General features: G+C 39.0%; 1 protein-coding gene across 1 annotated transcript in view; it reads left to right on the forward strand.

Moving 5' to 3' along the window:
• The window catches only part of PIK3CB (phosphatidylinositol-4,5-bisphosphate 3-kinase catalytic subunit beta), a 152,057-nt gene that overhangs the window by 19,866 nt on the left and 109,876 nt on the right, over positions 1-22,315 (forward strand). Inside the window, exon 2 of the mRNA XM_037525893.2 lies at positions 14,539-14,643. The gene's annotated coding sequence lies outside the window, so the exon portion shown is untranslated. The remainder of the gene's footprint in view (positions 1-14,538; positions 14,644-22,315) is intronic.

Consider the following 22,315-nt stretch of genomic DNA (forward strand, 5'->3'; position numbering starts at 1 on the left):
AGCCGGGGATCGAACCGGCGCCGCAGAGGCTGCGGGCAGCTTCACAACCCAGCGCTCAACCACTGCGCCACCGGGGAGGCCCGATAACCCTTTTTTTTAAAGATTTATTTATTTATGCATACAAGAACTGGGGTACAGGCCAGAGTTGTGGGAGGGTGAGAGGATTCACCAGAGACAGAGTGGGGAACAGAACAGGCAGACTGACTGAAATACACTGCTGAGGGGAGCAGTGGGTGGGACAGGAGAGGTCTGCTGCGCCATGTGGGTATCTCCCTGGCTGGGGATTGGAACTCGTGCTGCAGTGGCTGCAGATAGCTTCATAGGTTGTGTCTTAACCCTTTGTGCCACCAGGGAGGCCTTCTTAGACAACCTTTGCATTTATGACTATATAGAGACTCTCACCTTCATGGATGGTAATGTCGCATACTTTATTGTTCTCTGTCTTATCATTTAGCAATATATTTGACTTTATTTGTAGATGTAAACCTTTAATTCTTTTTCACAGTTGTTTAGTATTCTGTTGTGTAAATATAGCAGTTTTACTCATTTGTCTATGAGTGATGTTGAAATTGTTTCTAATCTTTTTATTTATTTCAAGATTGATTTATTTAGGGCCTCCCTGGTAGCACAAGGGGTTAAGCACCTCACTATGAAGCAATCTGCAGCCTCTGCAGCACGAGTTCAATCCCTAGCCGGCCAGGGAGCAACCCACATGGCAGAGCAAACCTCTCCTGTCTTGCCCACTGCTCCCCTCACAGTGTATTTCAGTCAGTCTGTCTGTTCTGTTTCCCACTCTGTCTCTGGTGAATCCTCTCACCCCCCTCATCTCTGGCCTATACCCCAACTCTTGTATGCATAAATCTTAAAAAAAATTATTTATATGTTAAAACATTTAACATTTATTTATACATTAAAAATTTATTTTTATACATACAAGAACTAGGGTACAGGCCAGAGGTGCAGGGGGTGAGAGGATTCACCAGAGACAGTGAGGAACAGAACTGGCAGATTGACTGAAATATGCTGCTGAGGGGAGCAGTGGGCCAGACAGGAGAGGCCTGCTATGCCATGTGGGTCTCGTCTCTGGCTGGCTGGGGATTGAACTCATGCTGCAGTGCCTGGGATAGCTTCATAGTGCTGCGTCTTAACCCCTTGCGCCACCAGGGAGGCCTTGTTTCTAATCTTTTTCTATAGTTTTGGCTAGTTTTAATGTTGTCCTGTTGCAGATCAACTTGTGGAAGGTAGATGTGGAGACAGAAAGAGACAAAGGCAATGGAGAAGATGAGCAGGAGAAAATCTAGAGAGAACTGAAAAAGTGAAGGATAGATAAAAAATTAAGGGGAGAGGAATGAGGGATAAGAGGGGAGAGGACTGAGAGCATGCACTGAAACCCAAGGTTCAGCCTTTTTATTACTGTCTTAGACCTAGAGTGAATCCATTGTTACTAGGTGTGTGATCTTGGGAAACTTATCTGTTCTCTCTGTGCCTCTATTTCCTTGCCTGTAAAATGGGATAACATCACATCATGTGTTAATTAACATAGAACTTTAGACTAGCATCCATTCCACACTGAGGAAACCCCCCCCTCCCCCAATTCAGCTTCATTCATTCTTCCCTGAAGCTCCCTAGATTTAACAAAGAACTCTATGCTATACCTTTGTCTTGGGTTTCAACCCATTTCTTTGAAATTCCTATATTTACTCTTATCTGAGGATAGGAAAACATTTATTTTTACCCTGTAGCCACCACTAATATATCTAGCACAGTGCCCGGCTATCTAGTTAGTACTTGATACTGTTTGAATCAAACTAGAGAAAACCTTGAACATTGAACCTACAGAGAGGTTAAATGTTCCCCAACCACTCAGATTTTATTCCCTGAGGCAGTCAGTTGTTAAAAGTACATTTTTCCTCAGTACTTACACAAGCAAATACATACATATACATATATGTACCTGTGTGTCCCTCCTTCCCTTTGGAAAAAAAAATAAAAGCAATAGCATACTCTAAACATAAGTCTGTGTATAGTAATCAGCCTTGCAGAGGAATGGTGTTCAGTTTTAAGCATCATTAATTTTTTTTTCTTATTTTGAGATACTTGTAGGTTCACATGAAGTTGTAAGAAATAATACAGAGGAATCCTGGTTGCCCTTGTGTTTCTCCAGTGGTAGCATCTCGCATAACCATAGAAAAAAATGTAACAATCAGGAAGTTGGCTTTGCCACACTCCTGCCTTATTCATATTCACTAGTTTTACATGCATTTACTTGTATGTTTTTAGTTCTCTTCAGTTTAGTAACACGTAGATTTGTGTGATCACTACCACAATCTAGATGTATCAGTTAAATCACAAGAGAAGATCATGCTATGTTTTCATAGCCCTAGTTAATTTTCTCCCTTTCACCCTTTCTAATCTATGGCAACCATCTAATCTGTTCTCTATCGCTATGATTTATTTTTATTTTTATTTATTTAAAAAATATTATTTATAAATACAAGAGCTGGGGTACAGGACAGACACATGGGGGATGAGAGGATTCACCAGAGACAGAGTGGGGAACAGAACAGGCAGATTGACTGAAATACACTGCTGAGGGGAGCAGCGGGTGAGGCAGGAGAGGTCTGCCGCGCCATGTGGGTAGCTCCCTGGCTGGCCGGGGGATCGAACTCATGCTGCAGAGGCTGAGGACAGCTTTGTAGGTTGCGTCTTAACCCCCTGCGCCACCAGGGAGGTTCTATGCAATACAAGAACTGGGGTATATAGGCCAGAGTTGCGGCTGGTGAGAGGATTTACCAGAATAGAGTGGGGATCAGAACAGGCAGACTGACTGAAATATATTGCTGAGGGGAGCAGCGAGTGAAACTGGAGAGATCTGCTGAGCCTTTTGTGCTAGCTCCCTGGCTGGGGATCAAATTCGTGCTGCAGTGGCGCCTGATAGCTTGATAGTGCTGAGACTTAACCACTGTGCCACCAAGGAGGCCCCTCTATCTCTATGATTTTGTCATTTTAAAAATGCTATGTAACCGGAATTGTGTAGTCTGTAACCTTTGAAGTTGGCATGTTTCTCTGAGCCTGATTCCTTGAAGATCCAAGTTGTTGCAAATATGTGTTAGATAATATTGAATCAATCTTATTAAATTTAGGAGATTTAACATTGATTCAATATTGTCTAATATAGTCTGTATTACAGTTTTCTCACTCTTACTGTTTACACTAGCACTGCCAACACCACCTAAACCAGCATCACAGTGTGTATATGATTGTCAGATCTCTGATTTCCTTCAGTGTGAAACAATTCCAGTATTTACCTGACCCCCAAAGTAGTTAAATTTTTAAACATTTTAGATTTATAGATCTGTCGAGATCCTCAAAAACAAGGAATATCTGAGAATAAGAAGACCTTTAAGGTAACAGGACAACTAAATATAATGTGTTATCCTAGATGAGATCCTAGAACAGAAAAAAGACATTAGGTGAAAATTAAAAGAAAAAACATCTGAAAAAAATATGAACTTTAATAACATAATTTGTCAACATTGGTTCATTAAACATAACAGATGTACCACGCTAATGTTACAAATAGGAGAAACCGGGTGCCAACTGTATGGGAACTCTGGGCTATCTTTGAGAAATATTGATCGAGTATTGCACAATGTCCGTCAGTCGGTTTCTCTTATGAATTTTTTTTTTTTTTTAATGATTAGACTGGACTTAGGGACTTGGGGGAGGGAGAGCACAGAGATAAAGTGCCATTTTGATCACATCATTTTATTTGTGCTACTCCGAAAGTGAGAAACTTAGCTTTTTCTTTTTTTTTTAAAAAAGATTTATTTTTATTTATGAATACAAGAACCGGGGTACAGGCCAGGGGTGTGGGGGTTGAGAGAATTCACCAGAGACAGAGTGGGAAACAGAATAGTCAGATTGACTGAAATACACTGCTGAGGGGGGCAGCGGGCAACTCAAGAGAGGTCTGCTGGGCCATGTGGCTCACCTCCCTGGCCAAGGATAGAATTCCCTGCAGAGGCTGCAGATTGCGTCATAGTGCTGTGCTTAACCCCTTGAGCCACCAGGGAGGCTCTCTTTCCAGTATCTTTATTGTGATCTTTTTAGATTTTTAAAGGCTTTCTCTTTACAGCTGCAGAGCATTTCATAATGCACCTAACTGGCTTCCTATTGATGGTCATTTATAGTGTTTTGCCATTAGAAACAATCCTGTAATGAATAAAAAGATTTAGATTTTACTTTGGAACATTTGGTTCAGATTCTTTACAATTTAAAATATGGATTATGACCAGTGAAAGGAGCAATCAAAGCACATTGACATACTTGCTGCAGTAAATAACTCAAATTCATAACTGGTTATAATCTATGTATTTGAGGACACTTCCTCAAAGAGCTGTGATTGATGTGAAATGCTTACACATGGTATAAATGATAAAGGTATAAAAGTTTATTGTAAAGAGTAAACTCTCTTCCCCTGTCTAGGAATCCCTGCAATGTCTCAGTTTCTTGCCTTTTAATGATGGTGTACTTGGGCTTCTAGCCACATGCAGCAGCAACATTGGCAAGTTTATTTGTTTTCTAGGGTCATCCTTTAAGTCTCCCATTTTCTTACTCTTTCCTTAATGTAAGGTTATTTTCATCCCCAGTCAACTTCTTATGGGTCTCTTTTCATGTCTAGCTACTACAGAGTAATTCTAAATAAGCAGTCACCAGGTTCCCGGTCCTGAGAGGCTAGATGTCAGCTGAGTCCTTAGGACTCATCTTTCTACTGAGCATGTTTAGCTATGTGGCTAAATGAGTAGAACAGTGATTGGCCTCTGTAATGTTTCTTTTCAAGTCTGAAAAATCACCAAGGATTTATAAATAAGCCACTGATTTGGTTATAGTCGTATGTTAACCTATCTTTCTTTTAGTCTATATAGAAACTTTTGCTTTGCTAATCTAATTAAGGAAATCTTGGGTTTTTTTTTTTTTTAAAGATTTATTTTGATTTATTTTTGCATATAAGAGCTGGGGTGTAGGCCAGAGGTAAGGCTGGGGAAGGGGGAGGAGGGATGAGAGGATCCACCAGAGACAGAATGGGGAGCAGAACAGGCAGGCTGACTGAAATACACTGCTGAGGGGAGCTGTGTGCAAGACAGGAGGCTGTACCATGTGGATTAGCTCTCTGGCTGGGGATCGAACTAGAGCTGCAGTGGCTCCTGAAAGCTTCATAGTGCTGAGACTTAACCCCTTGCGCCACCAGGGAGGCTCCAATCCTGGTTCTTTTTGTACATGGAAGAATCCTTTTGAAATGGGAAGTAGACTTTCTAATCTGAATTTTTATACGCATTGAATTTTCAAGAGAGTGCTCACAGTATACTTGTGAAGGAAATTACAGAAATTAAGAATTCTTAAGGAATTATGTATCTGGCATTCAATAGCCAGATTTTAGCTTATGTTGTAGTAATGTTCTTAACAGTTGGTGAGAATATAAATTGAGAATAATAAACATCGTTGTATCCATTTAGGCCATAGAAGACTTTAAGAATGTAATGAAATATAAGTTCACCTAGTGACATCATGAATGATAGTTGCTCTCCCCATCACAAGAAAAATGTTTTTTAAACTGTAGCGTTATTATGATTCCTTGAGCCTGATACTAAGAATATTCCAAAATGAATGTCTTTAGATGATGCTCTATCTACAAGCTGTGCTCATGAAAAATATGTTGTGATTTTTAACCGCTGCAAGTATGTAATCTCCTTTTGCAAAACATAATAGGATCTGGGAAATTATTTTAATTATTAAAATATTCACATGGCCTTTTCTCGGTAAGAGGGCAAGAAATTTGTCAGGTTATTTCTGTTTCTACTTCCTTATGTAGGAAATATAACAGTATTAACCTGTTTGTTGTAAATGATCAAACAATAAATGAGTACTTTGCCAATATGATGTGACCTATTAGTGAGCTGACTGGTCAAAATTCAGACCTTTGGAATGTCATATTTATTCTGCTAAAAAGTTGGGGCTTTCCTAGGCACATAAACCACAGGACTTCCTGAAAATTGTGGTAGAGAGTTTCTGCACTTTATTTATTTATTTTTAAAGATTTATTTATTTATACATATAAGAACTGGGTACAGGCCAGAGGTGTGGGCAGGGGAGGGGGTGGTGGTAGTGGTAGTGAGAGGATTCACCAGAGACAGTGGGAGCAGTGGGCGAGGCAGGAGAGGTCTGCTGTACCATGTGGGTAGCTCCCTGGCTGGGATCAAACTCATGCTGCAGTGGCTGCAGATAGCTTCATAGGTTGCTTCTTAACCCCTTGCACTGCCAAGGAAGCCTGAGTCTCTGCACTTTAGAGCTTAATTTTACAGAAGATAGTGGAAGCCTAGAGAAGAAGACCATCAGGTGTTGAGGTCTGGGGGGATGTGTACATGCTGCACTGACTCCCTAGAGGCCCAAACTCCTTTAGCTCTGCTTTGAATTTCCCTTTACTCCTGAGAATCTTTTAAAGAGACAGTGAGAAAGTTCATTGGATTAGTTAACGTGAATCCCACCCCAACCCCATCCTAGACCTCACTGCAAAAGGATTTCGTTTTTCTTGGTAAGCATTCTTCAAATACTTAATGAGTGAATAATCCTGGACATAGTGGTTTAGCATCAAAATACTGGACTACGGAGAGAGCCAAATACGAGTCCTGTTGTAATGTTGGTGTTTACTTAGATTAGAAGGGTGATATTAATTTATAGAAATAGAAGAAGGCATAGATTGGAAAAACTGCAAATAAAGACAGAAAAATCTACTTTTTCGTATTCTGATTTGATTGGTAAAATTTCAAGAAATTCCCAAACTAAAACAAACAAACAAAAATTCACAGAGAGAATACCTGTTTGTATACTTAGTCATTAGTCACTGGCACTCTTCCTTCCTTGACACCAATTCCCCATCCCTCGTTTTTTAAAAACATTGGTTTAATTGTCTTGTTGCAGAAGTGGATGCTTTTATTTAGTCAGAAGATTGGAGCAGTGGGTGTTTGTTTACAGTCTGAGATTATTTTTAGGATTTTTTTTCCTTGTTCTCTCAGGACTGAAGTTTGAAAAGTTCTATTGTGGTTAGGCCAGGTCTGAATATATACTTTATTCTACTCCTGGCATTGCTATCAATTTATCACAAGTTTTTTTTTTTGTTTTTTTTTTTTAAAGAAAAAGTTACTTTCTTTATGCATGCAAGAGCTGGGGTGCAGACCAGAGGTACTGGTGGGTGAGAGGATTCACCCACCAGTGGAGAGCAGAACAGGTGGGCTGACTGAAATACACTGCTGAGGGGAGCAGCGGGTGAGACAGGAGAGGCCTGCTGTACCATGTGGGTTAGCTCCCTGGCTGGGGATAGCTTGATAGTGCCGAGACTTAACCCTCTTATGCCACCAGGTAGGCCTATTATCACAAAATACTTTTATTAAATTATTCTGAGATTTTTCTTCTGTACTTTAATGTGTGATTTACTGATTTTGCTGTTAGCATTTTGTGTATAAAAAGATTTTCTGTACACTATTTTAAAAAAGATTTTTATTTGTTTGTTTATTTTTAAAGATTTATCTATTTTTGCATACAAGAACTGGAATGTAAGCCAGAGAGGGGGCGGGGGGGCATGAGAGGATTCACCGGAGACAGTAGGGAGTAGAACAAGTGGATCTACTGAAATACACTGCTGAGGGGAGCAGTGGACGAAACTGGAGGGGTCTGCTGAGCCTTGTGGGTCAGCTCCCTGACCGGAGATTGAACTCAGGCCTCAGTGGCTGCGGGTAGCTTGATAGCACTGAGCTTTAACCCCTGTACCACCAGGGAGGCCCTGTATACTACTATTTAGCATTAACAATATATGAATAATTTGTGACTTCAAGTTCTCATAGAACCAAAATGAAATTATTGTATTTCCTGTAAAATGAAGGCTTCAAGCAACTGTTTGTCAGTGTTACTAAATTCCTATAGTTTTTTATATGCTAGTTCTGGTTATATACTAATACTCTCAGAAACCTCCATCTGAACCTGGAGGTTAAGTTGATAGGAAAACTCCGATCCTTATATTGAAATACAGGACCCATGAGAAGTATTAGAACATATATCTTACAAGGAATGTATATTAAAGAACATTGACAATTCACTGAACATTTAAATAATCTACTTTAAAAATTGGGGAAAAAAAGTAGGAAAAAAAGGTTTGAATAAACCTTTCCCCAGGGAGGTATACAACTGGCTATTAAGTACATGAACAGTTAGCTGCTCAGCATCATTAATCATTAGGGAAACCATAAGGATCTACCACTTCACACCACTAAGATGTCTATAGTGAAAAGTTGGGCAATAGCAAGTGTTTCTTTGGAACCTTCATAGTACTTGTATTATAAAAGAGTGAACACATTTTGGAAAAAGTTTTTCCAAGTGGCCTAGCAATTCCATGTCTATTTATATGCCCAGAAGAATTGAAAATCATGTTCACACAAAACTTGCATACAAATGTTCATAGGGGCCTCCCTGGTGACACAGACAGTTGAGCGCAGTACTGTGAAGCTGTCCGCAGCCTCTGCAGTGCCGGTTGGATCCCTGCTGGTCTCGGAGCAGCCCACATAGTGAGCAGACCTCTCTTGTCTCACCTGCTGCTCCCCTCAGCAGTGTATTTCAGTCTGCATGTTCTGTTCCCTGCTCTGTCTCTGGTGAATCCTCTCACCCTCCCATGCATCTGGGCTGTACCCCGGTTCTTGTATAAATACAATCTTTAAAAAAAATGTTTATAGCAGCATTATTTTTAATATCCAAAAAGTGGAAACAATCCATGTATCTATCAATTGATAGATGAATAAAATGCAACTTATCCATACAGTGGAGTATTACTCAGCCTTAAAAAAAGAATGAAGTTGTTAGGTGCTACAACTAGATGAACTTAAAAACATTATGTAAAGTGAAAGAGCCCAATCATGAAAGACTGTATAGTGTTTGATTCCACTTATATAAAATGTCCAAGAAAAGGCAATTCTTTGGAGAGTAACTTGAAATAATTTCAGACTTATAGAAAGTTTAAAAAATAGTTGTGTGGATAAAAGCTACCTCAAGATTTCCCTGTTTTCCAGTGGAAGAAACAAAACTATAAATGATAAGTGGGATTTTCTAATACTAGTAAGTATTATGAAGCTGTAATGAGCCAGGCTACTATCTTAGTTGTGGTTGTATGCAGAATACCTCTTTGAAAAGATAACTTTTCAGTTAAGACATGGATATTAAAAGGTAGCAGAAGACCAGAGGGCAGAACATTCCAATCCGAAAGAATGATAAGTACAAAAGCCCTACTTCTTTGAAGAACAGAAAGCGAATCAGTATGACTAGAGAATAGTGAATGAGGAAGAGAGTGGAAGATGAAGGTCAGAGGTAGACAGCATCTACCTCTGCAGGTCTCTGCAGGTCACTGTTACATCATATAGGGACTTAGTAGATCATAGTTGCAAAACAGGGTTACAACAGGAAGCCCTTGGAAGGTTTTAAGCAAGGAATTGGAGTGATTGATTTATTCTGTACAAGATTTATTCTAGTTGTTTTGGCACAGAGACATTGCAGAGGAACTGGAGTAGAGGCAGAGACATTGACTAAAAAGGTATTGGAGGTAGACATGGAAGAAATGTTGATGATGGCTTAGACTGACACTGAGGCTTTGCTATGGACAATGGCATGTCAGTGAGTTTGTTATGTTTGGTAGGTAGACCCCTTATTTTCCTCATTTGTTGCAAGTGGTGTTTGAGGGGGAAACAAGGGGAAAGATATCAATAGTTTACATTGTAGCATTGTAAAATTATTGGGCACAATCTAAATATCCATAAACACTGCTACATCCATACAATGGATTGCAAAGATATCTATGATCTTATACAAAGTAATTTCCAGGACATTGTTAATGGGGAAAAAAACCCCATAATATTAAAGAGTAATGTAACATGCTACCTTTTATGTAAGAAGAGGAAGGCAAGAAAGTGGATATGTATTTGCACATTTGTGTAAAAATAAATAAAAAGGATAAGCCAGGAAGTGAGATTGGTTACTTATAGGATCTGGTCAGAACAGTGTGGAAAGGATGAAAATGGAGTGGAGTGGTAGGAATGGAGAGAAGATTGCTTTTCCAAATAGTGTATCTTTTTATATAGATCTGATTTTTAGAACCACATTAATGTTTCATAATGTGAAACATAATTAAGTACATAAAATCTGTCAGGAAGGGAAAAAAGTGAAATAAAGACACAAATTTACCCAACTGGATTTCTAATGAGTGACAACCACATTAAAAGGAGAATAAAATACTAAATCACTTACCTATACAGAAGTTTGATTGTAAATCCCAGGCTAAAAACAAATTCTGTAAGCAAATACTGACTTCCATTAGTAGACTTGTTTATCACATGGTTTGAGTTAGGAATTCCATAACCACTTTATGTGAATTGCAGGATTGTGTGAGTGTGTCAGTGTATGAAACTTAGGAAAATTAGGTTCATCACTGTGGTAAAAGAGTTATAAATATGACTTGGAAATTATGGTGTTGAATTGGAATCTGAACTATCAGTGTGAATTCTTGGTCTTCAGAGAGAAATTGGAAGAGAGAAAAATATAGATGTTTGAATGTGCAGGTCGTTTCTCTGGAAGAAAGTAGAAAGCTACTAAATTCCTGGATTTGTAGGACAGGTTTGTGGTTGTATTTAACTAGGATGTATTTAAGAAGCATCATTGAAGTTTGCTTTTCTCCTTGGTTCCCATGTTTTACCACTATTTGATAAACCTGCCATACGTATCTTGGGCATATGTGAATAGCTGTTTTTTGTTTGTTTGTTTGTTTTTTAATATTTCCTCTGCTTTATTCTTTTCTAGGCTCTTTTACATTATTTTTTTATTTTTTATTTTTTTAAGATTATTTATACAAGCACTGGGTACAGTCAGAAGCACGGGAGGGTGAGAGAATTCACCAGAGCCAGAGCGGAGAGCGGAACAGGCAGAAGGACCGAAGTACACTGCTGAGGGGAGCAGCGGGCGGCAGGAGAGGTCTACGCGCCATGCGGGACCCTCCTCCGGTGGCCAGGGAGCAGCCGGGGATCGAACCGGCGCTACAGAGGCTGCGGGCAGCTTCGTAACCCAGCACTCAACTGCTGCGCCACCGGGGAGGCCCATGAATAGCTGGTTTTATTCTGTTCTCTCCTTCTTCCTAAGTCTTTGGGACAGCTCATATGTGAAAACCCATAGAAATTAATAGTAGCATTTGAAACAATATGGATAAAGGACTCTGGTAACTCTGCCATCTTCGAAAATGTTTTATATTCTTATTTTTATCATATCACGTATTTTTCCTAAGTAAATGGGTAATAAGTCATAAAAATTAGCAGTCCAGCATGGGTTCTTTTGTTTTTTAAAGATTGATTTATTCATGCATACACAAACTGGGGTACAGGACAGAGGTGTGGGGGTGAGAGTATTCACCAGAGACAGAGTAGGGAATAGGACAAGCAGACTGACTGAAATACACTGCTGAGGGGAGCAGCGGGCGAGGCAGGAGAGGTCTGCTGTGCTATGTGGGTCTCCTCCCTGGCTAGGGATTGAACTCATGCTGCAGTGGCTGTGGTAGCTTCATAGTGCTGCCTCTTAACCCCTTGTGCCGCCAGGGAGGCCCTAGCATGAGTTTTTTATTTCCTTTTAAGTAGACATTATTTTTTGGTGCAGATTTAGATTCACAGTAAAATTCAGCGGGGAGTACAGAGAGTTCTCTCCTGTACACATGGCCTCTCAATTATTAACATCCCACACTAGCAGACTGGTTATTTTTGAGGTACTGATTCCCTTACTTTGGAAAGTAAGCTGATTGACATATTTTTGACATCATTCTAAAATTTGTTTTATAGCATTCCTCTCATTTTGAAAAGACTTAATTGACCTTATTTCAAAAACAAAGAAACCAAGACTAGAATTTAATCACTTTCTTCCTAACCAGATTTTATTTTGGCTAAAAAATGAAAAAGAGTTTCAACTTTAATAACAACAATTATGCTATCATTTGATTCCTACTAATTTTATGAAACTTGAAGATTTTTCAACCTTTTCTCCATCCATTTATATGTACAGTGTTCTAGTCATATACTTGAAATTTTTGTTATTGAAATTTGTGACTTAGAATATTACTGACAAATGTAAATAATTGAAAGCTTGTTTTGCACCACTGACTCTAATTTGCATAATCTTGCCCAGAACCAACTTAAATGGTATTGATTAGGATACTTTGTTCTTAAAATAAATTATAAAATGTTATTAAGAAGAATGGGACATAATAACTGAGAGCAGGCTATGAACTCCTTTATCTTTGGAAAACACCCTTGAATTAGGGCTCAAACAGAAAGACACAGTCAGAAAACTTAATGAAGACTATAGGATTTTCTCCATAAGACAGAAAAATCAACTAAATAAGTAATTAAAGTTAATGTTCCTCTAAAGACACCATAAAGAAAATGAAAATATAAAGATAAAAGAGTAAAGAAATGAAAATTACAGATGTGGAAAAAAATTAATGTGATTTTATGTATTAGAGAATTGGGTCCTGAGCAGGGCTGCTGTCATAGATGTACAGTCTGTGCTATCACATTGAGCCCCACCCTTGCTTTAATGCTAAGCTATCACTGTCTTGAAATTTTTTATTTTTGTTTTTAAAGATTTATTTATGCATACAAGAACTGGGGTGTAGGCCAGAGGTGGCAGAGTAGGGGTGGGGATGAGAGGATTCACCAGAGACGGAGTGGGGAGCAGAACAGGTAGGTAGACTGAAATACACTGCTGAGGTGAGCAGTGGACTATAGACAGGAGAGGTCTGCTGCACCATGTGGGTCACCTCCCTGGCGACTGGGATGGAACTTGTGCTGCAGTGGCTGGCGATGCTTCATAGCTTGATTGCACTGTGTATTTAACCCCTGTGCCACCAGGAAGACCCCCAGCATTCTTAATTTTTGAATGTTTACCTGGTTTTTAATTTTGTATAGGTCCTTGCAATTTATGTAGTCAGTCCTGTCCTGAATATATAAAGCTTACTAAATAAAAGACAATTCAATTAAAAGGGGCCTGAACAAAGGGATATAGAAAGGAATATAGATGATTAATAAACATGTGGAAAAGTCTTCATTGGATCTTCAACCCAATGAAGTAAATACAAGCTAAATTCATAGTGTGATAATATTTTATATGTCTTGTGTTGCTACAAATTAATAAATCTGACTTTATCAAGTATTCAAGAGGGTGTGTTATCAATTCATGTGCTGTTGATTAGTTGGTAAAGTGATATAGTTGGAGGAAAATTTGACATTTTTTGGTAAAGTTAGGAATTTGTACATCTCATGATACACCAATTCTACTTCTAGGTTTAGAGCATATCCTAAAAAATTCTTGTTCTTATGAAGACTGTTTTATTGTAATGTTAATGAGAACAAAAAAGGTAAACCATCCAAATGTTAACAGAGTGGATAAATACATTGTGTCATAATAACATGGTGGCATGTTTATATAGTGAAATATTAGAGAGTAAAGAAAATGTAACATGGATGAAACTTAGAAAAATATTTGAGTGAAAAAAATACAAGTCCCTAAAGACTCTTATAGAATACCAATTTGTCAAGCTGAAAAAAGAAACAGATCTGGGGAAGGGAGGAATAGGGGACACGAACCTAAACAAATTATTATTTAGGGATATATACTTATGTGACAAAGTTGTTTTTTTTAAGTGATATAATAACTAGTATTCAGGATAAAGATCAGAATGAGAGGAGTGCATAGGTAGGTAGAATGTTACTGGTATTCTGTGGATGTTGATTTATAGTATTGTTATGCTTGCTTACAGGCTACTTTCTGTATATTTTGTGTGTGTCAGATTATTAGGGAGAAATGAAAAAGTTACTCATAGCTAGCAGCTTGTGATGCAGTGAAATAGATTGAAAAGTAGAAAGTATATTATGGGAAAGAATAGGAAAGAAAAAGAAAGTGACCTAAACAAGAGAATTTAGATAGTTACAGAGGACATCCCCTTAAGTTCCTTCCATCTCTAATATTCTATAATTTTTTTTAAGATTGATTTATTTATGCATGCAAGAGCTGGTGTACAGGCCAGAGATGCGGAGTGTGAGAAGATCCACCAGAGCCAGAGTGGGGAACAGAACAGGCAGATTGACTGACATACACTGCTGAGGGGAGCAGCGGGTGAGATAGGAGAGGTCTGCTTTGCCATGTGGGTTTTTCCCTGGCCAGCTGGGGATGGAACTCATGCTGCAGAGACTGTGGATTGCTTCATAGTGTGGTACTTAATCCCTTGCACCACCAGGGAGGCCCTCTCATATTCTATAATTTAATATTGTTTTCTGTATTTCCCCATATTTAAAAATATAGTTATAAGCAATTAAGTGTCATAAGTAATATTAACAGTTTATCTTATATACTTTATATTACATTTAGCACATTTAGGTATTAATATCTTTTATCTTCACTCTTTTATAGTGTGTCTTCTAATGTGAAAAAGTCTTCCATGAAAACATCGCTTTTAAAAAGCAAGTAATGGCGTCTGTTTTCCTAAAAGAATGAAATGGGGGCTATCATTTTGAGGTAAGAATCCCATATTTTATCTTCAATTACTTACATTATTTTTCCAAAGTTAAATATAAAGGGACAATGTGAATGTTGATTGGTTTCTGAATCTTTAGTTGCTCTGTGAGGGGAGAAGGTGAAGAGAAGGAAACCCTAGGCCGTATTTTCAGATAGTCTGATATTTAGAATTGTGTTTACCACAAAGTTAACAGACCTTCATGAAGGAGAGTTGGGTAGTAGTGTTGAAAGCTTATTACAGAGGTTAATTGAAATTGGGAAGTGATTTTATTGAATTTTGGCAGTTAGAAGGTCATTTCTAGTCCTATAGCTACAGTGAAAATGAAAATAAGCTAGAAGAGATGAGTGAAAAGGAGGTGATAAGATAAATATTTAAGCTGTTAACTCATTCATTAAGCCAGCATGTACTAGGTACAATGTAGGTTGCAGCAATCATTTCTGAAGCATTGAAGTTAAGCACAACCATATAACCTGGTTTAAGGATCTTATAAATCAATTAATGCCCTATTTTTTAAAAAGTTTATTGAGATATAATTGCCCCACTGTTTTTTTTTTAAAGATTTATATTTATGCATATAAGAGCCGGGGTAGGTCAGAGGTGCGGGGGTAGGGTGGTAGTGAGAGGATTCACCAGAGACAGAGCGGGGAGCAGAACAGGCTGATCGACTGAAATCCACTGCTGAGGGGCGAGGCAGGAGAGGTCTGCACCATGTGGGTAGCTCCCTGGCCAGGGATCAAACTCATACTGTAGTGGCTGTGGACAGCTTCATAGTGCTGAGACTTTTAACCCCTTGGCCACCAGGGAGGCTCTTGCGCAGCTATTTTTAATGTTCTCTTTTACTCTCAGGTTTACTAGTTTGGATGAGAAATTTTTTTTACTTTAATTCCATTAATTTTGCAATTAAAATGGATGATAAATTATGTGGCCCTCTCTAGTTACAATGTTAACAAGGCCAAGATTCCCTAAAACTGGGATTATTTTGCCTGCCAGACTAGTTTATAGTCAAGTAGGCAACTTAGATGCTCAACAAAATTGTGAAATTAATTGGTTAATTTTGTCTGTGATAAGTGCACAGAAGTGAAATAATAACTATCCAAATGGGTGTTGGGAGTGAAGTTTAGTAATCTGTGAGCTCATTGGTCAAGGTAGATTTCAGAGGTATATATTATAGAGAATATGGAAGAAAGAAGTCATCCAAATGAACCCAAGATTTTGAGTTCCTGTGACTAGAAGTGTGATGGTACCATGAGTAGAAGAAAATAATGGGGAGGATGTTATTACAAAGTGAGAGGATCAGACTGGTGATTTGTTAAACACATTTTAATTTTTGAGCTACAGGCATAAATTTTGGAATATCTCCTTCATTGTGGTAATATGAAACTGAAACTTGGGAAATATAATTTAGGGCCCAAAGACACAGATTTTGGTGCAGTACACATAGAATTTAAGCTCTGGAAATAGATAACAATTCTAGTATCCTAGCAGAGCAGAAAGGTAAAGTACAGAACTTCAGGAAATGCCTATTGTAAATGAGTGGCTTTTGTTAAAAGACTTAGTGACAGGAAAAATGAGAACAAAGGTGTGAAGTGAACCAGAACCATATAGTGTCTTTCTTTGAAGGATTTCAAGAAAGAATTTCAAGGAGAGGCTTTTCAGAGGGATGCAATGCTATAGAAAGATTAAGGATTTTAATACACTAGACGGGTCCATTGAATTTAATAAGAGGTTATTCATAGCTGAGAGAACAGATCAAGTAGACCAGGATGAATTATAAAGGGTTAATAAATAAATGGTTTTAGAAAATAGAGAACATACAGAATAAAATAGAGTGTTTTTTAAGAAGTTTTTACGGAAAGCAAGGATTTAGACACATAGAAATTTTAGCATTGGCAACTAGTGTATATTTTAGGTAAAAGGCATCAGTCCATTAAATATATAAAGTAGTTTAATTATTAGAGTAACTTTATTGCCTGGAGGCATTAAGGGTTTGAGACCAAAGACATAAACAGAATGCTTAACTTTTTTAAAAAAACAATTTTTTATTTATTTATGCATACAAGAGCTGGGGGTGCAGTCCAGAGGTGTGGGGGTGAGAGCATTCATCAGAGAAAGAGTGGGGAGCAGAACAGGTGGATCTACTAAAATGCAATGCTGAGGGGAGAAATGGGCAAGACAGGAGAGGTCTGCTGTGCCATGTGGGTTAGCTCCCTGGCCGGGGATCAAACTCATGCTGCAGTGACTGGCAGTGGCTGCCAGTAGCTTGATAGCGCTGAGATTTTAACCCCTGCACCACCAGGGAGCCCCAGATTTCCCCACTTTTTTTCCTGGATTTGGCTTGTAGTATACTTTTGGTTTCGAGTAGTAGAATATAAGTGAATTTATTTCCTGAAAAAAAAAAAAAAAAAGTAGGTTGAAAAGAATCTGAAGATTGTTTTCTCATAGTTTTTTTTTTTTTTATTTAAAGATTTATTTATGCATACAAGAGCTGGGGTACAGGCCAGAGATGAGGGGGGTGAGAGGATTCACCAGAGACAGAGTGGGGCACAGAACAGTCAGATTGACTGAAGTACACTGCTGAGGGGAGCAGTGGGCGAGTCAGGAGAGGTCTGCTGTGCCATGTGGGTAGCTCCCTGGCTGGCCGGGGACCGAACTTGTGCTGCAGAGGCTGCAGATTGCTTCATAGTGTGGTGCTTAACCCCTTGCGCCACCAGGGAGGCCCCTGTTTTCTTATGGTTAATATAAATAATACTAACACTCATACTCTGCTATATGGTTTGAGCTGGTTGGTAAGGAAAGTCATCTAGTTAAATTTTAGTGAGAGCATCACAAAAATTCTGGGGATCTTAAAAAGAATGTATTGCTAGAAACATATGGTTACTCTATCTTTGTAACTTGGTTGTGCTGTCTAATATATTAAGTACCAGCATTTGGCACAGGAGAAATCTATATTTTTTAATTACTAGACAGGAATAACTATAATCTAGCAGGATTTTATATGGAGTGGGCAAGATTTTCATTTTGTTCACAGACACTTTGTCTATGTACATTTGTGTTAAGATATTCCCTGTTCATATGGATAACAGACTAATAAAAGTTAAGGGGAAAAAATGTTGATAGACTTAGTCTCCAAAGAGGTTTTTGAACCTGTGCTTCCCGTTTACAATTTTTATTGAGATTTGGAAATTTTGAAGTAGATTATATTCATTGCCTGCAGTATTGTTATCATTTTGTTTTGTGGGGAATAAATGAAATGCTTAAATTTGAAAAGTTTAAAGTTTCTTTTAGAATAAACTTCTTATGCTTAGGAATCGCATGAATAAATTGTATAAGTTTAAACTCCCCTTCTAGGTTTTATTAGTTCCTCTTCCTCGACTTCTTTGTTTCTGCTTCAGGGTACTTTAATATGTGCTGGATGTTTTCGCAGTTAGAAAAAATGTCCATAAAGATTATATTGTTGAGTGGCTACTGTTTCTGACTCTTTGATAACGTGTTGTTTGCTTTTACTCAGAAAATAACTGGTCAGATTGTCATATAGTCTGCCATAAACAGTAGGGATATTGTGAAAGAAATTCTGGCTATCTGTGTAGCATGACCTTTCAAAATTGTTTTCTTTGCTGCAAGCATCTCACTTAGCCTTTGATTGCCACATGACAGAGGAACTAGTATATAAAGGGCAACATAAATGGCTTCCTTGTTGATCTCAATAGTTTTTCAATGTGAGAACATGCTAAACACAGTCATATGTTATTAGATATCTTTGTTTTGTTTTATATGAAATATTAACCATGCATAATACAGAGTACCTTGTACATTGTAAGTATACTATTGTAAAATTTATAATTAAAATTTATGTAGAAAATAATTTGTTACTTGAAAAAGAATCTAAATTTTACATTCAAGGTTTTTTTTTAAGATTTATTTTTATTTATTTATGCATACAAGAACTAGGGTATAGGTCAGAGGTGGGGGGTGGGGGTGAGCATTTCATCAGAGACAGAGCAGGGAGCAGGACAGGCAGACTGACCAAAATACACTGCTGAGGGGAGCAGCGGGCAAGAGAGGAGAGGTCTGCTGAGTCATGTGGGTCAGCTCCCGGGCTGGGGATCGAACTCATGTCGCAGTGGCTGGCGATAGCTTGATAGCACTGAGACTTTAACCTCTGTGCCACCAGGGAGGCCCCATTCAAGGTTTTAAGCATTATTGTTGATAATGCTAGTGGAGATTATTACATTACCATCCATGACTATAAATCCTTTCTTAAAATTTTTTTTGGGCCTCCCCGGTGGCGCAGCGGTTGAGCGCTGGGTTGCGAAGCTGCCCGCAGCCTCTGCGGCGCCGGTTCGATCCCCGGCTGCTCCCCGGCCACCAGAGGAGGGTCCCACATGGCGCGCAGACCCCTCCTGCCGCCCGCTGCTCCCCTCAGCAGTGTACTTCGGTCCTTCTGCCTGCTCTGCTCCCCGCTCTGGCTCTGGTGAATTCTCTCACCCTCCCGCGCTTCTGACTGTACCCAGTGCAAGTATAAACAAAAACAAACAAACAAATAAATAAATAAATAAAACATGCCTCTATTTAAAAAAAAAAAATTTTTTTTTAAAGATTTATTTATTTATGCACACAAGAACTGGGGTATGGGCCAGAGGTGTCGGGCATGAGAGGATACCCCAGAGACAGAGTGGGGAACAGAACAGGCAGATTGACTGAAATGCACTGCTGAGGGTAGCAGCAGGTGAGTCAGGAGAGGTCTGCTGCATCATGTGGGTAGCTCCCAGGCCAGGGATTGAACTCGTGCTTCAGTAGCTGCTGATAACTTCATAGGTTGCATCTTAACCCCTTGTGCCACCAGGGAGGCCCGATTATTACTTTTTTTTTTTCCTAAAGATTTATTTATTGATTGATTTATACATACATACATACAAGCACTGGGTACAGTCAGAAGCGCGGGAGGGTGAGAGAATTCACCAGAGCCAGAGCGGGGAGCAGAGCAGGCAGAAGGACCAAAGTACACTGCTGAGGGGAGCAGCGGGCGGCAGGAGAGGTCTGCGCGCCATGAGGGACCCTCCTCTGGTGGCCGGGGAGCAGCCGGGGATCGAACCGGCGCAGCAGAGGCTGCGGGCAGCTTCGCAACCCAGCGCTCAACCACTGCGCCACTGGGGAGGCCCCCGATTATTACTTTTAATTAGAAGTTTTTATCAGGCAGAAATCAGCATCTATAAAAACAACTATGCCTTTCTTTTATGATTCTTATAATTGTACACCTTATTTCCCATATCTTTGTTATGTTTAATAGTACTAAATTCTCCTAAGATTATGGAACTTAATTATGACACAAATGGTACATATATGGTCGCAGTTCTGTTAGTACAGTAGTATTTTTGTTTGAGTGGTCTAATTTAAGGTTTTAACTTTGCTAATAACTGAAGAATTTGTATACAGGAAGAAAATACATGAAAATACCCTTGAGAAAAATATATTTAAGAACATGTGTGTGTATGCACATTTTAAAAAAATAAACAAATGAATTAACTTTTGGCTGTAGTAGTTGCATAATTCTCTCTCTTAGTCTAATAGATATGATCTAGTTATCTATTGCTGTAACAAAGCACACGAAAACATAGTACTATAAAACATTCATTTTGTTATGCCCTTTTTCTGGTCCATGGTGTCTCGGTCTCATGTGGAGAAACTCAAACTCTGAGGGCTGGAGTCATGAGACCTCCTTGCTTGAAGTCTGATCATTAGTTTTGGCAGTCAGTGGGGGTGCTCAAAACATGCGTATATAACTCTTAGAGTTAGCATTTCATTAAGAATTGTTTTAATAGAGAGTAAATACAAGCTACTTGTTTCTTAAACCTGGGTCTGGAAACTAGCTCAACGTTATCTCTGCTCTAACCAAGGGAGGGAACATATTTGTATTCTCCAGAAGAATATAAAAGAATATTTGGGGAGGGGGTGATTAGGAGAATGTACAGCCTGTTTTAAAATCACTCCAGTTCATTAGGCAGAACTACATATCATGTAATTCCAAGTTTTTTGGAACTATTTTTTGTTACTCTGTTATAGATTATTAGATTTCTTAGAGCTTTCTGTAATTGTTGATGTATTAGCCAATACAAAATCCAGGACTAGAGGACTTGACTGGTGAATTCTATCAAACATTTAAGAAGAATACCAATCCTGGGGTCTTCCTGGTGGTGCAGGGGTTAAGTCTCATTTCTGTCACTACTAAGGCCTGAGTTCGATTCCCCACCAGGGAGGTGACCCACATGGTGCAGCATAGATCTCCTGCCTCGCCTACTGTTCCTCAGCAGTGTATTTCATTTTTTTTTTAAATTTTTTTTAGATTTATTTTTTATTTTATACAAGAACCGGGGTACAGGCCAGATATGTGGGAGGGTGAAGGATTCACCAGAGACAGAGCGGGGAACAGAACAGACGGACGGACTGAAATACACTGCTGAGGGAACAGCGGGCGAGGCAGGAGAAGTCTGCCACGCCATGTGGGACCCTTGCCGGCTGGCCGGGATCGAACTGGCGCTGCAGAGGCTGTGGACAGCTTCACAGTGTGGCGCTCAACTGCCTGTGCCACCAGGAGGCCCAGAGGATCTGCCTGTTCTGCTCCTTACTCTGTCTCTGGTGTATCCTCTCATCCACCTGCAATTCTGGCCTACACCCCAGTTCTTGCATACATAAATAATTAAAAAAATCTTTTAAAAAAAAAAAAGAAGGGTCTCCCTAGTGGTGCAGGGGGTTAAGATACAGCACTGTGAAGCTATCCGCGGCCACTGCAGCACAAGTTCGATCCCTTTTCAGCCAGGGAACTACCCATATGGCGCAGCAGACCTCTCCTGTCTCACCCGCTGCTCCCCTTAGCAGTGTATTTCAGTCTGTTCTGAAATACACTGCCTGTTCTGCTTCCCACTCTGTCTCTGGTGAATCCTCTCACCCCCCACGCCTCTCGCTGTACTCCAGTTCTTGTATGCATAAATAAATAAATCTTTGTTTTAAAAAAAGAAAAATACTATAACCCTTTAAGGGAGGCAAAATCCAAAAAAAAAAGTATACCAATCCTTAAATTCTTTCCAAAAACCTATTTTATGAGGCCAGCATTACCCTGATAACCAAAACCAAACAAGGATGCTACAGATAGAAAAATTACAGCCCAATATCCCTCATAAACGTAGATGCAAGTATCCTCAACAAAATTTTAGCAAGCCAAATTCAATAATACATGGAAAGGATCATACATCATAATCAAGTAGGATGGGTCAACATCCACAAATCAGTCCATGTGATATATACATTAGCAAAATGAATGTAAAATTCATATGATCATCTTAATAGATGCAGTGAAAGCATTAGATGTAATCCAGCATCCTTTTATGATTAAAAACTCAAAACAAAATGGATATTGAGGGAATATATCTCAACAATAATAAAGGTTGTATATGACAACCCCACAGCTAACATCATACTCAACAGTGAAAACTTGAAAGCTTTTCCTCTGAGAGGGACAAGACAAGGATGCCTACTCTCACAAATTTTATTCAGGATAGTATTGGAAGCTGTAGTCAATTAAGAAAGAAAAAAGACATCCTAATTGGAAGGGAAGAAGTAAAACTCAGTATTTGAACATAACATAACATAGAAAACCCTAAAGACTGCTAACAATGA

The sequence above is a fragment of the Talpa occidentalis genome, unplaced genomic scaffold (assembly GCF_014898055.3).
Source record: "Talpa occidentalis isolate TD23 unplaced genomic scaffold, MPIMG_talOcc4v2.1 talOcc4.4, whole genome shotgun sequence".
NCBI classification, from domain to species: Eukaryota; Metazoa; Chordata; class Mammalia; order Eulipotyphla; family Talpidae; genus Talpa; species Talpa occidentalis.